Below are 9,347 nucleotides of genomic sequence, written 5' to 3' on the forward strand. Positions count from 1 at the left end.
ATACATCTCGCGCACTTAGTTACTTAGAGGATAATCAGCTTCAGTTACCTAGGGTAAAGTCATTTAATTTTGAAATATCGAACTATCATACGATTCGGTTTCATATATTTCTTGGGTCAGAGTCCAACTGGATTAGCCCAATGTAAACATTCAGTCATTTTCAAACATATACCATATATATCATTTAATAGCTTCAGCTGGGTTTAGCAGGACGAGTAATAAAAAGGCTAGAAATTAAGCGCATAGGGCACTTGGCACGAGTCCTGGCTGTTCAAGGGTTTTGTATCCAAGAGGGCAATGATTTTCCCAGGATTATCTGCGGCGTGAGTCACGTTGCATTCAAATTTCGCTATCGTTGTGGCTCATGGCCCTCTTATAGTTCGACCCTTTTAGCAGTGTTATACTACATGTTTATAACCACACACATAGGCATTGGCCGGTTATGCCAGTGACTTTTGATATGTTTGAATATAGAACGTTACTTATAATTGCTGAAAGCAGAAAAACGTTCTGGGGTAGTCGTAAGTTGGAGGTGTCGTTACAAAAACCGTCACCAGGCTAAATCAATACCTACAAGCGAGGCGGATACGAAAGTTGCGAGATTGACGTTTCAATGCTATAGACTAGATACGCACCGAAGTGAAAATGTTCTTTTAAATAGATTCATCGAATGTTCTCTATCGCATTAGAATAGTTGATATTGCATTGGATTGTCGAATTATATATTCGAGGGAAGAATTTGTTCGTGAAAGTGAAGCACGAGATAGACATATGGTAACCTTTGCATTTCTATACAAAGACAACTATAGCAACTTACTTTTTACGTTCTCTGCGTAGCTAGTCTACTGCCTCAAATAACTTGCGTATTACGTAGGCTTTACCGTTATAACAAAAAAAGAAAAAAACGACTTTCTCTTAATGGTGAAAAACTTTTACTGTTTAACGATGCATAGAAATCTGTGATCTATTCTGAGCAGCTTGTATCCATATAGAAAATATACAGGTACCTACCACACAAAGATGCCTAACCAAAATGTATAATGCGACCTTACAAATAACATCCTCTACATTTGAATGATACAGAAAAACCTATTAATTTAGCTCGACATGCTAAATGGATACCTTATTACGTATTTATACTGTCATACGGTTTTATCTGGCATCATAGATGACTGTCCCATAACTCAAGTTTTCTTTAATGATAGCGTATATTATAAAACATATAGTTATTTTTAGGCAAAGAATTTAAATTGTTAAGATATAAACACTATGTGCAATGGTATCATACGTACATTCGAAGTTCCTAGATGGAAAAAAAGCCGAAGTCCAGTCTGGTCGAAGAAAAGCGGTATTTATTTTATATAACAAACTGATTTAGTTTTCATTGAAATCGTTAGTGGATTGGAATGTGAAGATTTCGCCTTTTTAATTAGTTCTGAGGCCTGGGAGTTCCGTGTGTTGAAATCGACTTCGTTTTTCCCCGTCCAGCTTTTTTGATGATATGTACCAAAGAAACCCGCAACGTAAGCACTCCAAAAACTAGAATGGCAAAAATATCTATTAGATTTAATAAAAAACATAAATTTTATTGTTTTTTTGAGGCGAAGAGGGTTTTTACCGATTCTTTGAACGCCTAAGCTGTGAATTCTTCAGATTTTCAGAAACACCAAGAGAATCGAAGATATGGATGCAATTAAGGACAAAACAATTAAAACATATTTAAGCTTTTTTTCACAAACACACTTCATATGTAATACACTGTCCCAGTTTTACAAATGCACATACATACCTATGCGATTGCTAGCTGTAATCTAGAAAGGTCTTTCACGGCCTTTTTTCGTCTTACCTAAGGTAGAATGGCAGTTTATTTGGACAAATTGTTGTCCCTTCGTCGGCTTCGCTTTCATTAATAATAATTAGAACAGTAAAATTAAGGCCACGCTTGAACGTCGGAAAGCCAACGTATGTCGCAGTGAGTCCGCTCAATAGATCTGTTCTTTTGGGAAAGAAGAAACAATTGAGTCGGTCGATTTCCTTTTTATCGTGCTCTTCTTTCTGGCGTCATCTTAGCGAGGGCAGCGATTTTCCAGTCGCTTCTCTGAGTGACACCGTCTGGGTTGATGCCAGATGCCCAACGATGTTTCAACGTTGGCCAGCGTTTCGAAATACCGCCTTTCCCGTGTATCTCGATGATGACATCACCGCTCTCTTACTCGCTTGTTCGCCACTTCGCCCTTACCTTTCGCTCTCTATCTCGGCGTCTGTCTATTTCTTTTGTTTTTTCGGAACTCTGCACCAGCATCAACCCACTGGGTCGAGTATACGCCCGGTCGTCAGCCCCAGAGTCCGCGCTGTAGCTCTGCATAATCGCCAGAAAGTTGCCATTGCTGGAACACGTGGCAGTAGCAACGACACTGGCGATGGAGAAAGCTCTTTTAGATCATTGCCCTGTAGCCGAAAACAGCTCTTGCCAAATATTTGATCAGTGACTACGGCCACGGATGGTTGTTGGACACGATTTTAGAACAGGAGGGTAAAGAGGGCCGGCTGTCGTAGCTATAATGACGCTCGCTTTTCAAATAGATAGCCTCAGAAAAACAGAGCAATCAGCGGCGAGGAGTCAGTCACCAAAGTCGAACGAGAAACTTGTGAAAGCAGGCAGGCCGACACGCAAACAAGCGTAAGCTGGTCATCAGCGCCGGAATAGCGTTTCATATTGAGCACATCGAGATTTCTCTGGAAGTTCACCTTACGCTGCTCTCATAAAGCGGCAGCAACAGAAGAATGTGTGACCCTTTTCCTTCACATAGAAGAAACATTACTACATGTCTTGGCACCATTTCTCATACAACGACACTGAGCGGATGGGGAGTTGTACACTGGACGGTAAAGAGGCTACAGAAGGCGACAGACCGGCACCCAGCCGGATGCCGGTTTTGCAACTGTCGTTGCAGGTATCGCCACTACATGTACACAGGCTAAAATGCGACTGGCACGGCGTCGAAACACACAGACGACTGCCGTGGCCTGACAGCAGTCATCTATTGAATCAGATCGGACGGGGGATGTGACTGACTTGATCAGAGGACCCTTAACATCCCTTTTGCTTATCGCAGCACTGATACAATATGTAAGAAAAAAGCAATAGCGAACGCAAAAGACAAACCAAAGAGTGTAACAAATATCAAGAGAGAACTAACTGCTCGTGACTATGATTTTACCATTTCTGACTAACCTTGTTCAGCAAAGGATAATCTGTAAAAGTACAGAATGCAATAGAAGTTAGCGCTATATAGTAATGCTGGCTCACGTTAAACAGGCTTACACGATATAGTTTAGCGCCTAATTAAAAGACTGTTCATTTCCGATTCGGATTTTTTTGTGCTTGTGCATCCACCTGAAGGAACTGTCTCAGACAGTGGTCCGATTCCTCAAGCACAGCCTATGATTCAGTCCGCTTTGGTCGTTGTTATTCATTACCATGCGTAAGCTGCTTGGTGCTAGCATTACGGTTCAAACATAAAGTACTTAATTAGACGGCTAACTACAGGCCTCAAAGGTTACTCAAGTCAACGAAGAGCCAGAGAGAGAGAGAGAGAGAGAGAGAGAGAGAGAGAGAGAGAGGGTTAGCGTTGTTTCCATTGAAGTCTTTTTCACGATGTGGGGCCCCGTGTATGAAAATACTAGCATTTCCATTTGAAAAAGCAGCATGCCGTAAATCTATTCCTGCTTGTTTCTCCTATCATCAGATTATCAAAAAATCGTATCTTCTTTCTATTGGTCACGGGTTGACCCTTCCTGTCTGTCAATGGCGGGTCGTTTAGTCGTCGACTGCGCGGGATATCACTCTTCTTAGGCAGACATTGCGAAATGACAGCTAGAGACAGTGATGCTTTTGAAGGGTTCTCGTAGCAAGAACACAATGGTAATAACAATATATATTCGATTATTTTGCACAAGTGGAAGTAATAGTAATGCTCAAAGCTAGCAAGCGCCCCTATAGAACAACTTACTTACTAGACAGGTGCATAAAAATCCCTAGGGCTGACATCGTTAAATAGGATGTACACCAGCGCCACATCATACAATTTGCAATTTTTTTGTAGTACTAGTTTCTCTTTTATATCTATTTTTTGCAAATTATAATTAACACAGAGAGAAACGAGAAGCAAAAAGACAATCCGCAGCATCAATACGAAAAGCTTAAGTCCTTGGGTATGTTTTAAAATGTGATATTTGTTTCGATGATTTTGTTCTAAGTTTAGATGTGTCTGAGACATTTCAACACGACTTAAAAAACTATTTTAATCTGGTGGAATTGCTCTCTTTATTTTCATATACCTAAACAGCATCCATATTACAGTATCCCTACAGATGAATTTAGTTACACCAGCATCGCAAGTCTTTCTAAAGTATCCTACCAAGCTAGTTCTACATGTGAACTAACTATCTACAGCTAAATTCAAACCGGGCACAAATTACCTTAAAAACATCCTATTGTAAAACTGCGATGCACAGAACAATTTACAGTGTTTTCAATATTTTGGAGATACATCGATGCTGAACTACTTTTTCAATTTAATTTAAATAAACAATTTTTTTTAAATCTAGCTATTCCTTCGATAATCCCTTAAATTCGTATCCGAACTATTTTCTAGGTCGTCTTCAAAAGTTCGACTAGGAACTTTCGAAAATGACCCTTACAATGACGTTCGAAGGCTTTCTAATCGTAATAGTAAATGATGCAATAACAATATGTCAGTACCTAGTTAAGGTCTCCCTGAAACGCGCTTCATAAAAATAGTCCAACTAAATTATACGTGTGCCACTACAAAGCCAATTATACAAGATGCTATTCGGGTCGTAAGGTTTAGAATATACAAGGCTATTACAAAAAAACTTAATTATTAAGGCATATTTGGATTTCTAGGTTTGTACTGTACACTTTCGTCTCCGAAACAGCCAGTACAGAGCATCCGCATAGAGATTCCAGGATATGTTATCAACTGTTAACCCTTTTGGTGCAATTACCATGGTGGATTCTTGGCCTCGGCAAAATGGGAACCGTACCCGTATTCCAGGAAAAACCCTAGAGTAAGTGATAATGGGTTAAGGACGATTTTTTCGAGTTGAAATCGATTATTCAAGTAACCAGCAACATCGATTACCTCTTGAACGGTGCTCTCTGTGCAAACATTTTACTAGTACCTGCGCTTCGATGTTGTACTTAAAACAGCATATTTATTGTGGTATTCGTTTGAAGCCCTTTTTTCGCCGCCTAAATGTGCTCGTTCATGAGGACCTTTTCAATTTAGATAATATCGTATTTAGCTACGATTATAGAGTTTTAGATTATACAGTTGACCTCATGTCGCAACGCGCCTTAATATGAAAGATCACCTTCACGTTGGTCCGTTGAATTGAATTGAACTAAAAACTCTTCTTTTCGAAGCAGAAGTTCTGAAAGGGATATCTTCTTTCTAGCAAATGTGCCTACTACGAGTGGTAGCCTCTAACTCAACGAACCCAGTGTGTTTAAACCGGCATCGCTCCGCGGGTTGTACAGCATCGTACTAGCATTATTAAATCTTTCTAAGATAATTCTAAAGAACTATGTTTTTGAATTATTTTAGAAGTTTAGCTTCGATAATTATTTATAGGCAAAATTACCCATGACAAAGAACGCCTTAGTTTCTTTCAGGCGTGACATCATTAAACCTTAGGCTTGTCCTCATTGAGGAATATACTTCGGAATTTCCGAATTATATTTCGTTATTTAGCTCGCGTTAACAATAAGCTCACAAGATTGACTGACGACAAGGCGCGATGCCGATCGCAAATTTAGAATCAAGTAAAAAGGAATTTGCTTTTTTGTGTTTAGAGGTACCTACCTCGTTACTTCTAATTGTCAGCGATCCTGTAATAAAACAATATAATTCGCCTAGGTGTGTATAGGACGGACTCGATTAGAATGAAATTGTTGGCTTTACATTGTAGAAAGTGAACATACACACAGAGTAAATGGCGGACACGATTGATGTCGTCTGTTCATAGATCTCCTCTGAACGGCAATAGATATCTGGATGAAACATCTGAATGTATCGACAAACGCATCTCTCATGAACGTATTAGTTTGACGTAGTTTCCGTTTATGATAAGCTTTTTAACTTTAGGTCCCTAATTGTCGAAAAACTGCTTTGCGATCAAACAACATGTTGGGTTGTCAAATAATTTTTTCATAGTACTCGTGAGTGCTTCCACCTTACGTTATAGAGTACTTCAAAGTGCTTTCTCTTCAGCGATTTCGTCTGTCCGAATGGAAGATGGCAACATAAATTAAGCTAGTCTTACAAGGTCATGTTATATACTATATGATCACACATAAGAGATTTGACTCTAAGCATAATGAAAATACTATCGGAGTGATGAATTGAAACTTCTGGAAAACTGGAAATTGATTTGGGAGAGCTTTTTGTTTTTTGTGTTGCGTACCACGCTAAGATAATAAGTATATTATTGGATAAAGCTAGATTGAGTTGCGCAAGCTTTACGAGTATCAGCAACTTATTTAGGATTACATTCTCTCACATTTTGTCCTAGAAGCCTAAAAACGTCATAAGGAGATGTAGCGTTTATATGGTATGGTTGAAGGGGGGACCATGCAACCTTAAAAACGATAGTTTTCAGGGTTGCAATTAAAGTTTACGTAGCATAAAGAGTAATATTTCTAGATAGCTATGATCCTCTTTCTAGTTGTCAATTACTTCAAAAACGAAAATATTACTATCTCATTAATTGTTATAGTTTAGCTCTGACTACCAAGTTCAGCAACGACGCCTGGGGGTATAGCATGTAGTGAACTTTTAAGTTACTATTTCAAATATAGAAAGTGAACAGAAATAAAGATGCGAAGGGGTACAGCTTAGACGGTTAGGAACACGAAACGTACCATGCTATTGGACTAATCCGAGCATTTCGCCCTGAATTCTCTATTCTTGACGTATGGCTGCTATTAGCTCAACGGCCAATGTTTCTGCTGCTTGAATCAGGTTGGACTCGCAGATAGAAATTTTCGAAACTCTAGATGAATGAATGTAAAAACTAGATAAATAGTTAGTTACCATCGCTAACTTCTAAAGGGTTTCGTCTGCAAGGGAAACAGAGCTAGAAAACTATCATTAGTTTCTATAGCTCTATAACTAACTACCACTTGCCGTATACCGAAATTCATTGATGATTCATCAGATGATGACCGATGATAGAAAATACAGATGGGAATTATAAAATTATCAGATGCTACCTCCAAGCGTAATTAATTGCAGCTTATTTGACGGTTTCAAACGCTCGGGGTTTGAAATCGTCAAACCGGGTTTGAAAGCTGGTCACATTTGCAGTCCGGTTATCTTGAGCTGTATACGATACCGGTAACGTACGATTACAGTAAACCGAATCTTTCCCAAGTCTGAATATTGAAACGTTTTTGATGGCTGCAGGAGAATCTAGTGCACAGCGTACGAGTATTTCCTTCTACTAAGATCGCGTCAATTGTTGGGATTAATTGTTACTGATAATGTTAAGGCTGATCAATGTACGTGGGTGGCACGTCATACGCTGTGCTGCACAGAGCTTTAGTTAGATATGTACAGCATCCTAATGAATAGCTAGCAGATGTTACCTGCGAGCTTAAATGTATGCATGAATGATAACGTATCAAAACTACCGATCAAAATGCTAATACGCCTATACGTGCTTAAGTGGCCTGTTTAAGAACATCCTACAGAAATAGTTTTTGCATTAATCGAAAGTACATTATATAATAATAGTCCTTAACGAAGTTAACTCAGGTTAACGTATGTCGTCCGAAGGAAGAATTAGATAAATCAAATGATTTTCATTACAAAGGAAGATCTTTTAATTGCGAAAGATGCAAAAGCTCGCTTACTCGCTGAATGTCGGTGTAGGTAGACAGCAAAATGGAGGGTGCTTTGAAAGCTAGATGTGCATAGGGCAATACGCTACAGACATTCCCTTTCAGAAGCTTCCAAGATAGACTACTATTACCGTATTTGTTTTTTTTTTTCTGTGTCTATTTGATGATAGTTAGTAATCGCCATTATTATCTATTAATAAAAGGGGTGTTGTATTTGACAGAAGACGATTGGCTCTACATCACAAACTGGAATCACAATCGATGTGATCGTTTTCCATAACAAATGAAGCACTACTCGAGCCGCGATACCGTTATACAGACACACATATGTATAACTTACAATTGACTAATACTGGCGTGCATTTGTTTTACGGTCGGATAGGTACGTACGGTACAGAGCCTCCGACTTACCCCCGCCAATCTCATACATTATCTACTCTATGGAAATGAAATAGCCCATTAGAGTTCCATCAAGCTGCTTCTCGTCGCAGAAAACAACACACTATATTGAAGACTAATTAAGCGAGCGAAAACTTCTAGGCATGCTATTCCATTGGGCGCATCAAAATACACGATCTACACGACTTATACCTCGGTTTATTGAAAAGAAATACATTCATCGTAGTAACACCATTAAAGCATGCGGACCTTAAGACTCCTACTAAAAAGATTCACCTTGCCATTCTCCTGAATTCCGTATTTTTCCTGTTTGACGTAATCCGAAAACAGCATTTGTAATGTAAGTGTTGCTTAGTGATAACGATCAACCAGTAAGATATACGGCCTGCTTGGGGAACGGGAAGAGTACAAACGGGTCTTCGCTTCTAAGATGAAGAACAGATGCGTGTTAGTTTATTGCATACGAATTTCAACCGCCACGAAGGAAAACTACTTACATATACTTGCGGCCAAAGCCAGTTTTTGCGGTTCGAACCCCACTAGCGACACGTATTAAACTTAAACTCATAGATCTGAACGGGACATGAATCATTTACAAATGTCACACTCAGTGATAATCAGTCAATTTGAAATTATACTCATAGGGAAATCATGTCTTGTGTTATTTCATCTGTGCATACCGGCTACTGTTAGTGAAGTGCGATGTCTCAGAAGACAACGAGGATCAATGAAACCCGTCTTACAAGGGACCTATCTTCGTTGGCATCACATAGTAACCTGCACGTTTACCAACACGATCGCAATATACGTAAAAATGTATTAGTCAGGCAGTCTAGAAGCCGAGCGAGGGTGGGCTGTCTTGAGCGAACCCTTGACGGTCTGCGCTGGTCTTCGCCTCTAAGCATCATGCTCGAAAGAGAAGCTTACGGCCAACTAACGCAGTTATTGTCGGTTTTTGGTTGCGTTATTCTTCTGGCGTCGGCCGACAGCACAACCTCGCGCCGCTAAGGCCACTCTC

General features: G+C 39.5%; 1 long non-coding RNA gene across 2 annotated transcripts; it reads right to left on the reverse strand.

Moving 5' to 3' along the window:
• Positions 1–1,325: 1,325 nt before the first annotated feature.
• Positions 1,326–9,260, reverse strand: LOC147756615 (uncharacterized). 2 transcript variants are annotated; one of them, XR_015323394.1, is made up of 3 exons: positions 9,010–9,260; positions 1,847–8,754; positions 1,326–1,539 (listed from the first exon to the last, which is right to left on the reverse strand). It is a non-coding gene; the product is annotated as an uncharacterized LOC147756615 (long non-coding RNA). The 2 variants fall into 2 exon arrangements; XR_015323393.1 differs by having other exon boundaries at positions 1,847–9,260.
• Positions 9,261–9,347: the final 87 nt, after the last annotated feature.

Source organism: Varroa destructor, unplaced genomic scaffold (assembly GCF_002443255.2).
Source record: "Varroa destructor unplaced genomic scaffold, Vdes_3.0 BEIS01000003.1, whole genome shotgun sequence".
Taxonomy (NCBI): domain Eukaryota; kingdom Metazoa; phylum Arthropoda; class Arachnida; order Mesostigmata; family Varroidae; genus Varroa; species Varroa destructor.